We start from the raw sequence: 14,135 nt of genomic DNA on the forward strand, positions 1-14,135 counted from the left end.
CAGGTTTCTGCTTATCGTTTTCAGTGGCTGGAGAATGTTAAGAAGTCATTTCATAGAAAGGCAAATAACCAACCAAGGAAGTTTACTGGAGGAGAGATTTAAATCAGAGCTGAGGGCTTTGAGTTCCTGAGCTGCCTTTAGCTTTGTGTGGGACGTTTCATGCTGTAGTTGGTAACCCACCCATTTAACAAAATGGAATAAAGAAAGGGAGAATTGTAGAGTAGTGGAGGATTTTAGAGTGGCAGACTTACTTTTTAGGATAAATAAATTTATGAGTAATTTTGATGGAAAAACGTCTCTACAAGATAATATTGCACGCTGGGTCTTTGGACAGCTCCACTGCCTTTCGTGTTTTATGGTTGTGAATAAAGAAGGCCAGATTAATACTAATTTTCTAGAAGCTTTTGATTTTTAAGACACCTTTAGAAATGAAAAGGAAGATAAGAAATTTGGGGCAAAACTTGAATTATTCTTACTTAGAATTTTGTTTTAATGATTTTATTCAGAAGCTTTTACATTTAGCTAAGAATATGAATGAATATTTGTTTTGCATTTGATGGTGCCAAAGGATAGCATATAATTTACTTAGGGAAAAATGCAAACAGTTGTTGAGAATCTTGTTTGGGGTTATTTCATTATGTACACTCAGATGCACAAAGAGACTTTTTTATTTTCAAAGTTGTATAAATTTTGGATTGACACTCTTTTGCTGTTGTTTGTATAAATAGCAAAGATTAGGTTTATGACATTCATAATAGTTAACAAAGATTATATTTTGATTTGTGGATTTGAGTAACAATGGTTATTAATGTATATGAATAATTTAGAAAACTTTCTGCATTCAGCTACTGTGTTAGTGGCATAGTATTTAGTTTATGGTTTGTTTCCTGGGTTGTATTAAGCAAGTGTTCAAGGTGACTAGATGTATTTAGCAATTTAACAGAGGATTTTGGTAAAAATTACTATTTTTGCCACTGCATTTTAAAAGGATTAGTTTGATACGTTGACTTTCAAGATTAAGAGTAACTTTGATATGAGGCACTTGTTTCAGTGAGATGTGTGTGCATATTCTCTTTATAGATGTGTTTGGGCTGGCATTAGTAGTAGGATGTACTCTATATGGTATTGCCATGTTTATAATGTAATTGTTTTATGCTCAATATCTTTATATAATTGATTATAAACTTATTTGATATTGGTAAAGAAGAAAATATAAACTGTAAGATCAGCCAAGGGAAAGAGTGAGTCCTGTCTTTTGTTTCTGTATGCAGCGGCCTTAGTGTGCTAAACCAGAGCCTCATTGTCAATGGATATTTCTCAGTCGCTATTTCTAAAACTGAAAATGGATTTTTAAAAATTGAGATAATGCTGTTTATCAATAAGGACTCCAGTGATAAATTTAAGCTTTATTTTCATTTGTTCGTCAAGTACAGTTCTACCCAATTTAACTTTATTTTGGTTATAATCTTATTTGCTAAGCAAAAGCTTTTAAATTTTATTTTTAGATTTATTAGGTTGTACATAATTAAATGTTTTCCTGGTTAATTGTAGATTCTTTGGATGGGAAGAGACCTTGAAAGGACCTCTAGTTTATGCAGCAACTCCAGTCAATATCCCACTTAAATAATTCCAGGTAGATAAAAATTTATCCTATTTTTTAAAACAAATCTTCAGCAGTAATGTGGTAACCTCTAGATAATCTTTGCAAGCATTTAATAATTTATCTATCAGGAGAGTCTGCCTTCTCTCTAACCAGCACATGTTTAATGCTATATATTTGTTTGTTTCCTCTTGCCCCATTCTCAATTTTTGAGTAAAAAAATCTGTGTACTTTTGTATTTATAAGACCTTAGTTCTTCATAAACTTAATAGTAGCCAGCACACATATAATGCTTTTGTGCCAGATTCTTCTGTAAGCACTGCAAATTGTAACTTGTATACTCCTCAATAGCAATCCTATGAGGTAGGTACTATTACTATTCTCATTTTACAGGTGATGAAATAGAGTGTCCTTGAGATTAAATGATTTGTCCAAGATTATACTCAGACATTACTGCAAGTATTTATTTGGTAGTTAATTATCTTATATTACAAATAATACTATGTTTTGTTAAATAGTAACCCAGTGATACATTTAATCTTTATTTTAGTTCAAAAGTTAGAGTTCTAAGTGGTGGGATGGGATTCCAACCGTTGCATTTTGCCAGCAAAGTCTGTGCTTTGGTTTTACCTCTGGTTTGCCTGTTGTGAAGTTCTCCCTCACCATGCTCTTCTTCAGATTCAATGCTTAACAAGTCTTGTTTGCCAATCTTTAAAAATTATCCCTGTAGTCCTGTTACTAACCTTTTATCTGTTCCTTTCTAGATGGGGAACCTGGGGTAAACACTATAACGATTATGTATAATGTAAAGATTACATCGAGGTTCTTGCATGCTTCTATTTTTTCATTCCAAAACTGTATTTACAAAACAACCCCACACCAATAAAAAAATGCCTTATTGCATTGCAGATTACGCATCCAGAAAACTGCCCTGGACTTGTTATATACTATGACATGTTTACAGTTGAAAGATTATTGTTGTTTGAAGAAAAATGAATTTTTTTCTGACTTCAGATTTCAGTGCAAATATCCATAAACAAAACCTGGTTATACCCTCACTAATTTTTTACTATTTTCTCTTTATGTGTGCCTAAGTGATATACCAATTCCCCCATACATTATTATTGTTATTATTATTTTTGAGACAGAATTTCGCTCTTTCGCCCAGGCGAATGCAGTGGCGCCATGTCAGCTCACTGCAGCCTGTACCTCTCTGGGACTACAGATGTGCGCCATCACACCTGGCTAGTTTTTGTATTTTTTGTAGAGACAAGGTTTTACCATGTTGCCCAGGCTTGTCTCGAACTCCTGGGGTCAAGCGATCCGCCCACCTTAACCTCCCTAAGTGCTGGTATTACAGGTGTGAGCCACTGTGCCTGGCTCCCCTATACTTTAACTGGTTAAGCAAATTGATCCAGTCTTTTTTTTTTTTTGAGATGGAGTACTGCTCTGTAGCTTAGGCTGGAGTGCAGTGGCGCCATCTTGGCTCACTACAACTTCCGCCTCCCAGGTTCAAGTGATTCTTCTGCCACAGCCTCCCTAGTAGCTGGGATTACAGGTACCCACCACCACACCCAGACAAGTTTTTATATTTTTAGTAGAGACAGGATCTCACCTTGTTGGCCAGGCTGCTCTCAAACTTCTGACCTCGAACTCCTGACCTCAAGTGATCTCCCAAAGAGTTAGGATTACAGGCGTGAGCCACCGTGCCCAGCTGATCCACCCATTTAAAAAAAAATAATTAACAATTACTGAGTGTTTACTAGGTGTCCAGCATTAACTGAGTATGTGAACTGTTTGAAACTTGAAACAGCCCTGTGAGAGAACTTCTGTTGTTAATACTCTATTTTTTGGTGACTGTTGATTTTATTACAATTTTTTAAATGTATGGAAAAGTTGCAAAAATGATATAAGAAATTCTGTATACCCTTACTCAGTTTTACCAATTTTTTTCATTTTGCCCCATTTGCTTTATCATTTTCTCTCACTTGAGTATTTTTAAATAAGTCAGATTGAAGAAGATGCATATGAATACCTTAATTTTAAAGAAGAAAAAGGGAGAATGTTTTGAGTATTTCAGAAAGTTTAGTTTGTATTTGATTTCAGTCAAATACTTGAAGCAAAGGAATCTCAAGATTGGGTTTAGAATGGACTTTGTGTTTTTATGGTCTTGTCTCCAGTACATTCTGAGATTCTTTTACTTGTGAATGATGGGTTTTCAGGACTCTTCCATTAGAAAAAACTCTATCAGTGTACCCGTCTGTTGGGAACCTCTTTAGCATGTGGCGTGGTGTGCTTATGCATGAATGTGTCCTCAGGACATGCTAGCTATGGAGGTATGGATGATTATTGTGTGAGAAACAGGAGCCATGGGGCCTTTCAACACCACAACCAAGAAATACGTAGGTGAAATACATATTTTAAAGACTCTTATGTAGCTTCAAGGAGCTGGAAAAGATCAAAGTGCAAAACGTGTTGCTTTAAGACTATTGGTTGGCTGGGTGTGGTGGCTCACACCTGTAATCCTAGCACTTTGGGAGGCTGAGGCAGGTGGATCCCTTGGGGCCAGGAGTTTGAGAACAGCCTGGCCAACATGGTAAAACCGCACCTCTACTAAAAATACAAAAATTAGCCAGACATGGTGGCACGTGCCTGTAATCCAGGCTGGAATCCGGGAGACTGAGGCAGGAGAATCGCTTGAACCTGGGAGACAGAGGTTGCAGTGAGCTGAGATCAAGCCACTGCACTCCAGCCTGGTCAACAGAGTGAGACTCTGTCTCAAAGAAAAAAAAAAGAACATTGCTTGGGATTAATACAAATAGGTTTGCCATATGATGAGGGGATGAATGGAAGTATCTTAATATTTTATTACCTTCCCCCCAAATAAACTTAAATTTTGAGAGTCTTTTCTGTTGTTGTCACATAAGGAAATTTAACTGACTCCCTTCCCATCATTTAATCTTCATTAAAATGATGGCCTTATTCGATAAACTTGTGACCTGAAGGAGGTCCTCTCAGAAGTGGAAGGAATATTAACTATATTCTGACAAATGTAAAATACGGCACTTGTGGCTGGGTGCGGTGGCTCACACCTGTAATCCCAGCACTTTGGGAGGCTGAGGCAGGCAGGCGGATCACCTGAGGTTGCAAGTTCAAGACCAGCCTGACCAGCATGGAGAAACCCCGTCTCTACTAAAAATACAAAATTAGACGGGCGTGGTGGCGCTTGCCTGTAATCCCAGCTACTCGGGAGGCTGAGGCCAGAGAATTGCTTGAACCAGGCAGGCGGAGGTTGCAGTGAGCCGAGATTGTGCCATTGTACTCCAGCCTGGGCAACAAGAGTGAAACTCTGTCTCAAAACAAAACAAAACAAACAAAAAAAGGCACTTGTGGGCTTCTTTTCCTTTTTCCGCCCTCTTTAAGCAGTTATCAAAGCTATGAAATATAGCTCTTTGTTAAAGCTGATGGTAGGCCAGGCACGGTGGCTCACACCTGTTATCCTAGCACTTTGGGAGGCTGAGGCAGTTGGATCACTTGAGGCCAGAAGTTCAAGACCAGGCTGGCCAACATGGTGAAATCCTGTCTCTACTAAAAATACAAAAATTAGCTGGGCATGGTGGTGCATGCCTGTAATCCCAGCTACTTGGGTGGTTGAGGAACACGATTTGCTTGAACCTGGGAGGCGGAGGTTGCAGTGAGCTAAGACTGTGCCACTTCATTCCAGCCTGGATGACAGAGTGACACTCCGTCTCAAAAAAAAAAAAAAAGCTAATTGTAATAATTAAAAACACTCCCCTTTCATAAGGATGAAAAAATTACAGATTGTTTGGAAAGCATTCTTTCTAGTCATGTGTTATTGTTTTGGAGACATGGGCTATTTTTAAAGACTATAATACTATCCCTTTTCCATTCACATGTTAATAGAAGTCTGGAAAGTAAGGCATTCTCCTGAAATTTTCAGGGTTTTTTATTATATGTCAAGTTGTAAACAGCATTCTGTGACAGGTATTTTCTCTCTTTGTCTTTTATTGAGCTAATTAGTGATTTACACTCTAGTAGCATCTCTTCCAGCTTTACTGTGTGAAAATGTCTGCTACTCTGTGCCTTCTATGCAGCCAGGGCTGGCAAATGGTTGAGGGCAGATGTTGGTTAGCACATCAGAAGGATCAGGGATAAAATTCATTTTCTTTTGTATTTTAAAGATATGTTTTAAAGGCTTTTGTCTATGTCCTTGCCCCACTCCATTATCCCCTACCCTCATTCAAATAGGAATGTTATGACCTCCGTAACCCAGAGCTACTGTTCTTGATTCAGTTTTGGATTGTTTTCTATCCTGTTCCCCACCCCCACCGAAACGTTATGTCGTGGGATTTAGGGAGGATTAGCACGGCAGTCTGGCATAGTTTAGAGCCCAGGAAGCTGGTCTTCACTGCTCCCTCCCATCATCAGAATACAGAGCTTTCAGTCATTGTCTTTAGAACCCAGCAGTGCTTCTCTTGCTGGGCAAGTTGCGTGAAAGATGGGAGGGCAGCACTGTTGCTAGTGAGTTAGAAGGATACTTTTGTATGATGCTCGTATCTTTCCAAAGGAAGGATAGGCTCTGCTGTTGTGTTAGCTTTTTCAAAATGCAGCAGAGAATGGCAAAAAGATAATTTATAGCTTGGCTTTAGCATTTTGTCGCATTGGTGTCCTGCTCTTTCCTGCCTCCTGCTCTGTCTTTCAGTCTCTAACGTGGGAAAGATGTGTAGGATATGTCATGTGCTCACTTGGATGGACCATGTGGGTGCATTAAAATAGCAAGAGCTTTGACTTTGAAATAAAGTCTTTAAGGATCAATTTGTTTCGCAGATATAAATTGTAGTTGAAAATGAAGAGTAGATAGGGGTTTGCTGATTTATCAGCTTTTTTTGAGACGAGTCTCTGTGGCCCAGGCTGGAGTGCAGTGGTGCGATCTCGGCTCACTGCAACCTCCATCTCCCGGGTTCAAGTGATTCTCCTGTCTCAGCCCCCAGGGTAACCAAAACTACAGGCAGGCACCACCATGCCCGGCTAATTTTTTGTATTTTTAGTAGAGATGGAGTTTTGCCATGTTGGCCAGGTTGGTCTCAAACTACTGACCTCAGGTCATCTGCCCGCCTCAGCCTCCCAAAGTGCTGGGATTACAGGCGTGAGCCACCATGGCCGGCCTTGATTTATCAGTTTTGAGCCCAGACCTTTCTAGAATGCCAGGTAATTTATGGTACTTATTTTTGCAGTTATGGATACTAACTTATCAGGACAATAAGGTCAAAGTTCTTGTTAAAGCTAATTAGATTCTACTTGGCAAAAATTGGAGGTAGCCACAAAGAAAATCAGGTAAGAAAATGTATGAATTGCTCAATTCAGCCATCATTACTAATAGCTTTATGATCATAGACATCTAGCCCTTGACAGCGAATCAGCATTTATGAACAGAGGTCATCTCATTTATGTAGGCATTCATAGAGTATGTAGGACTGTATTAATGTTATGTTTTTATAAATCAGAATGCCAAGAATATCCCTATAGATGGTCATTGCTAACATTTACATCTTTCACTCTCCTTTTTTTATGTTCTGATATAATCACCTGTATCAATTGTATGCATGGCTATACACTGATTGCATGCTTGTATCTAAAAGAGGTCAAAGGTCAGGTTAAAAACATTGCATATAAAAAAGTAAAATATGGTCAACTGATTAGAGGAGGGGTCTTATAAGTAAAGATGAGAAAGCAAACATATCACTGTGGAATTGAATATACTCTTAAAAGAAATACTTTAGAAATGTGTGACATAACGGCCGGGCGCGGTGGCTCACGCCTGTAATCCCAGCACTTTCGGAGGCTGAGACGGGCAGATCACGAGGTCAGGAGATCAAGACCATCCTGGCCAACATGGTGAAACCCCGTCTCTACTAAAAATACAAAAAATTAGCCAGTTGTGGTGGGCGCCTGTAGTCCCAGCTACTCGGGAGGCTGAGGCAGGAGAATGGTGTGAACCCGGGAGGCGGAGCTTGCAGTGAGCTGAGATTGAGCCACTGTACTCCAGCCTGGGTGACAGAGTGAGACTCCGTCTCAAAAAAAAAAAAAAAAGGAATGTGTGACGTAACTTGAAGAGCTTATAACAATGCATTTCAAGTGAAAGGTAAGTGTGCTTTAATGAAGACATCAGTCTCATCTGTGAGTGGCCTCATTGTCTACTCCATACTGAAAATCCCGAATTGGGCCCAGTGTGTAGTTTACCTTGTTATCCCAGCACATTGGGAGGCCCGTGGGAGAATCTCTTTTTTTTTTTTTTCCTGAGGCGGAGTCTCACTCTGTCCCCCAGGCTGGAGTGCAGTAGTGTGATCTTGGCTCACTGCAGCTTCCACCTCCTGGCTTCAAGCCATTCTGCTTCAGCCTCCTCAGTAGCTGGGACTACAGGTGCATGCCACCACGCCTGGCTAATTTTTGTATTTTTAGTAGAGACAGGATTTCGCCTTGTTGGTCAGGTTGGTCTCGAACTCCTGACCTCAAGTGATCCACCTGAGTGGGAGTGATTGCTTGAGCCCAGGAGTTCAAGGTTACAGTGAGATATGATTGTGTGCTGACACTCAGTAATCTAAATCTGATTGCAATTTTAGAGCCTTATAGGCAGATATTGTCCTACTACTGGTTGCTGTTATTTTCCTTTGCCAGTATTAGCATGTATACTAGCTAACATTTGGACCTTGTGGCCTTTCATTAGGAGACATCTAAAAAGGGGTGAACAAGGAATTTTTTTTTTTGAAAATGTTATTCTCAGTGCCCAGGGAATATGGAATAGACATGTCACTCTACACTGAATGCGCTAATCAGTTTTTGTTAGCAGCATGGCATAATGAGCATATTAACCACAGCACCTACTTGGCAGCCAGCAATCTGCTTGTGAAATCTTTTAGAAAACAGAAGTCTGGTGAGAAGTGTTCCTGAGCAGTTGAAATATTGTCGGGCGCAGAGGGAGGGCATTACATAGGACAAATAAAGTAGAAAAAAATTTATCCTCCAAAAAGTAGTTGTTTCACCGCTGAAAGCTATGAGGAAAGGCATTTTATCTGTGGATTGAGATGTGGCTGTCTAATTTACGTTGGACTTATAGAGTTCTTTTATATTTTGATTTTCATTTAACTTTGTCATTTAAACTTCAAGGTACATTTCTATTTGATGAAAAAAGTTTTGTAAAACATTTTGAGGATGGTGAGTTTCTCATTTTTTAGTATATATTATATACTACTGTAAATTGTTTTCCCTTCCACTTCCAATTAAAACATACCTGATGTAAAAAAATACCTTCAGAAATAAGAAGTTTCTATTTAAGCAGAGTTCTTGGCACTTAAGAGGTGTTCAATTGAAGTTTTTATGGAATAAATTAATGTATGCATGAATGAAAAATGTTATTCTGAATTTGGACTTCATACTCCTATAATTTGGGTACAGTATAGCATTGGTGTTCAAAGGCTTTCTGTTCAACCCTCATTCCCATGTCTATTTTCCTCCCCACCTCACAGTCACACTCTCTAATGTGTTTGGTATGTCCTTGATTCTGTATGCATCTTTGTAAAATACTTACTGATTCTTTTGGTATATGTATTTTTAATTACAAAATTGCTCATTACACTACACTGTTGTAGAATTTCGCTGTAGAATTCTCCTTGTAGAAATGCTGTAGATCTTACTCTGGTTTTTACTTTTTTCAGTGAGCACTATGTTTTAAGATCTATGTATGAGCCGGGCATGGTGGCTCATGCCTGTAATCCCAGCACTTTGGGAGGCCGAGGCGGGCAGATCACGAGGTCAGGAGTTCGAAACCATCCTGGCCAGCATGGTGGAAACCACGTCTCTACTAAAAATACAAAAAATTAGCTGGGTGTGGTGGTACGCGCCTGTGGTCCCAGCTACTCGGGAGGCTGAGGCAGGAGAATTGCCTGAACCCAGCAGGTGGAGGTTGCAATGAACCAAGATTGCACCACAGCACTACAGCCTGAGTGACAGGGTGAGACTCTGTCTCAAACAAAACAAAACAAAAAAAACTGTTAATGTGGATGTAGATTTAGCTAATTGCTTCTAGCTGCAGCATAGTATTCCGTGGTGTGCATCTGTTCCCATAGTGATGGGCACCTAGGCTACTGTAAACAATGCTACCAGTAACAGTCTTGCACATGTCCATTATGGACATGTTTGAGAATTCTCAGGGACACAGACCCAGGAGTAGCATTGCGGCATAAGTACTATGAGGCTGTTGAATGGTTATATAAGCTAATAACAACAAGCATTGTGTTCCTATAACCGCCCCCCTCAACACTTGGTATTGTCCACATTTCTAATTGTGACCTTTTAGTAATGTCTCATTTTAATTTTTATTTTGTTTATTTATTTATTTATTTTGAGATGGAGTCTCACTCTGTCACCCAGGCTGGAGTGCAGTGGCACGATCTCGGCTCACTGCAACCTCTGCCTCCTGGGTTAAAGCTATTCTCCTGCCTCAGTCTCCTGTGTAGCTGGGATTACAGGCGTGTGCCACCATACCTGGTTAATTTTAGTAGAGATGGGGTTTCACCATGATGGCCAGGCTGGTTTCGAACTCCTGCCTGACCTCAGGTGATCCACCTGCCTTGGTCTCCCAAAGTGCTGGGATTACAAGCGTGAGCCACTGTGCCTGGCCTTTTTTTTTTTTTTTTTTTTTTTTTTTTTTTTTTTTTTTTGAGACAGAGTCTCACTCTCCCAGGCTGGAGTGCAGTGGTGCAATCTCAGCTCACTGCAACCTCCATCTCCTGGGTTCAAGCAGTTCTCCTGCCTCAGCCTCCCGAGTAGCTGGGATTACAGGCGTGTGCCACCACATCCAGCTAATTTTTTTGTAGTTTTAGTAGAGACAGGGTTTTGCCATGTTGGCTAGGCTGTTTAATTTTTATTTCTAGTTACCAGCGAGTTTAATAATTTCTTCAATTCTAGTTAGCCATTTTCCTTTGCCTCTTCATATCCTTTGTTTCCTGTATTTTTCTTGTTGATTTATAGAACTCCTTAATATATATAATATTTTTTAAATCCCTGGTTGGTTTTGGACCATATAAATATCATCTTCTGGGGTGTCATCTATTAACTCTGCCTAGGTGTTTTTTGTTTTTTGGTTTTTTTGAGATGGAGTCTTGCTTATTGCCCAGGTTGGAGTACAGTGGTGTGATCTTGGCTCACTGCAACCTCTGCTTCCCGGGTTCAAGCAATTCTCCTGCCTCAGCCTCCTGAGTAGCTGGGACTACAGGCGTGTGCCACTACACCCAGCTAATTTTTTGTATTTTTAGTAGAGACGGGGTTTCACCGTGTTAGCCAGGATGGCCTTGATCTCCTGACCTTGTGATCTGCCCGCCTCGGACTCCCAAAGTGCTGGGATTACAGGCGTGAGCCACCGCGCCTGGCTGCCTTGGTGTTCTTCATTGAATGGAAAGTCTTGATTTTGATATAGACACATCCATCATTTTTTAGCGTACTGTATTTGCCTTATTACTGCTTCTTGGACTTAGATCATCCAGATTGTCTCCCTAAATTTCTTTTAGCTTTATGGCTTTACATTTCCCCTTAAGTTTTTAAAGTATATGGAGCAATCTTTAGATGTGGTATAAGTTGGATCCAGCCTTATTTTTTTTTTATTTCCCAATACCATCTACTAAACTAGCTGAACTTTCTAGTTGATTTGTAGTAACACCCTTATTGTGAATCAAGTTGCTCACCTTTCTGTTCTATCTCATTGGTGTATTTATCTCGAAGTTTCTTAAAGGGGGCACAGTTAGTAGAGTAGGTATGTTTAGCACTGCAGGGCCTGTCCACTCAATGTCAGTAGTGTTGCCCTGTCATTGTGACATCCATGATGGCCCATGCATTTCCAGACACACCCTAGATGAGATCCTGTACCATATCATGTTTATTACTGTGCCTTTCTAGTATTTCTTAAGACATGGCAGGATGGATTCCCTCTCTTTGCTTTTTTGTAAAAAATTGATATAACTATCTGTGGATCTTTTTTTTTCATAAATAGTTTAGATTTAGTTTTTCTAGTTTCCTCCCTCCCCAAAATGTCCTGTTATAATTTTGATTATTGAGATTATAATTTGATTTAGATTAATTTACCAAGATTTGGCATCTTTTACAAAGTTAAGTCAGTACATCCATGAGCTTGAAAGAGTGAACATACTATTTATTATTATTTAATTGGAGGAACTATTGGGTATGTATTATGTTTTGTAAGAGAATGGTGTATTTTCTCAAAGTTTAGAAAGGAAAGAAAACCATACTTTATGCAGAAGCGTAAAGTATAATTTTCTTCCTGATTCCAGACTATGAAACAAAAAAAAAATTTTTTAACATTCAACTTGAAAGCTATGGAATATGCTACAGTTAAACCACCTTGCTAATCTATTCTCATTGTCTTCCTTTATGGTAAAAGTGAGAGCAAATGTTTTGCCAGAATGTGTTTTAGTTTAATTTTTAAAAATCCCTGGTCAAAATTAATCACTTATCAAAAAATATCAGGTCCAGCTATTTCCTCACTTACAGATTCCCTAGATGCCTTTTCTACCTGCCTGTCCATGCAGAGCCCAACATGTGATCAATAAGTGTGTTTTTGTTCCTTGATGCCGTCAAGCAAAACAAGAAGTATGGTTTTAACACTCATTGATTAGTAGTAGGTGATATTACGTATGTTTAAAAATACCATATGATACCCCTCATTTTGCTATAAAAGGTCAATAGAAAATATAGGTGTTTTACTTTTTTAAGTATTTGGAGATAGAGAAAAGCATATATCCTAATTGAGAAGTCATTTTTTAGGTTTTAGAGACAGTGGGGCAGCAGATGTTTCAGATTTGAGTGTCATCATTATTCCGTAGTTTAAGTCTTTGGGAAAGAACAAGTGACTGATTCCACATGGTCCTTGCCTTGTTCTAACAGACTTGCAGTATTTGTGCTTTCCTTTCCTGAGGAAGCATTACAACTTTTTAAGTGTTTTCATTCTGCACTGAAATGTGATTCAGTCAAGTTGTTCTTTTGACTTTGGTTTAGCATCTGTTTGAATGAAAAAGGAATTTTAATTCATTAAGTGATTGACGTAGGTATAAACCATGAACCTTCTCCAGTGACATCATAATATATTAAATATTCTTTTTCTCTTTGCTGGTTTTATGACTGATTTTGAATATCTATCAGCAAAACATTATTTCCTGCCCTTAATTTTTTTCAAAGAAAGCCACACATACCATTTGAGTTTTCCAAATACTTTTGTTTTGCCTTGAAACTCAAACTTTTTTTTTTTTTTTTTGGTTTTAATGCCATTTTTTTAAACAGTAGGCTTATGCTTACAAAAATCTGTGTAGGGGCTGCGCAGGGTGGCTCACGCCTGTAATATTAGCACTTTCTGAGGCCGAGGTGGGTGGATCACGAGGTCAGGAGTTTCAGATCAGCCTGGCTAACATGGCGAAATCCCATCTCCACTAAAAATACGGCGTGGTGGCAGGCGCCTGTAATCCCAGCTACTTGGGAGGCTGAGGCAGGAGAACTGCTGGAACCTGGAAGACAGGTTGCAGTGAGCTGAGACCATACCACTGCACTCCAGCCTGGGCAACAGAATGAGACTACATCTCAAAATAAAATAATAAAAAATAAATAAAATAAATAAAAATCTGTGTGGGTTCTTTTCTAGACCTGCCCAGCTTTTATCCTGGAATCTACTTCTCTCATATCCTGGGTATTTCTTTGGCTTCTTATGGAGAACCCCCTGTTTTCCTGGACTTGATATCTTTCTCCTTTGTTGTTTATATTTTAATTTGTGTGGAGCATGTCTCCCAGAAGTTCCTGAGAAAAAGGTACATGAGATGTAAATTTGTTTGGGATTCTGCATATATGAAAATGTCTTTATTTTCTTTTATACTTGATTTATAGTTTACCTGGGTATAGAATTCTAGATAAGAGAATATTTTCTATTTTCTCTGAGTTTATCAGGCATCACTCTATTGGCTTCTAGCTTCTGTTGTTGCTGATGAGAAGTCTGATGATGTTCTGATTCTTGACTATTTTTTTCCTCCCTGGAAATGTTCTGAAATTTTAATACAATTAACCTCATTCTAGGCCTTGTTTTGTCTGTTATGCTGGACACTTGGAGGACCTTTTCAATTTGGTAACAGACTTTTCAGTTCTGGGAAATTTTATTGAATTCTTTTTTTTTTTTTTTTTAGACGGAGTCTTGCTCTGTCTCCCAGGCTGGAGTGCAGTGGCGCAATCTCGGCTCACTGCAAGCTCTGCCTCCCGGGGTCACGCCATTCTTCTGCCTCAGCCTCCCGAGTAGCTGGGACTACAGGCGCCTGCCACCACACCACCAGGCTAATTTTGTATTTTTTTAGTAGAGACGGGGTTTCACCTTGTTAACCAGAATGGTCTCCATCTCCAGACCTCATGATCCGCCCGCCTCAGCCTCCCAAAGTGCTGGGATTCCAGGCATGAGCCACTGCGCCCAGCC

At 39.4% G+C, this 14,135-nt stretch overlaps 1 protein-coding gene across 9 annotated transcripts in view; it reads left to right on the forward strand.

Annotated features, from left to right (window-relative positions):
- USP49 (ubiquitin specific peptidase 49) overlaps positions 1 to 14,135 on the forward strand; it is a 112,123-nt gene that overhangs the window by 1,907 nt on the left and 96,081 nt on the right. For 7 of the 9 annotated variants that reach the window (XM_017878255.1, XM_017878261.1, XM_017878259.1 and 4 more), the window contains exon 2: positions 1,552 to 1,633. The gene's annotated coding sequence lies outside the window, so the exon portion shown is untranslated. Of the gene's footprint in view, positions 1 to 1,551; positions 1,634 to 6,092; positions 6,143 to 6,855; positions 6,956 to 14,135 lie in introns of those variants that run through there. The other 2 variants (XM_017878257.1, XM_017878258.1) reach the window with 2 other exon arrangements.

The sequence above is a fragment of the Rhinopithecus bieti genome, unplaced genomic scaffold, assembly GCF_001698545.2.
Source record: "Rhinopithecus bieti isolate Rb0 unplaced genomic scaffold, ASM169854v2 scaffold_9981, whole genome shotgun sequence".
In the NCBI taxonomy this organism is placed as follows: Eukaryota; Metazoa; Chordata; class Mammalia; order Primates; family Cercopithecidae; genus Rhinopithecus; species Rhinopithecus bieti.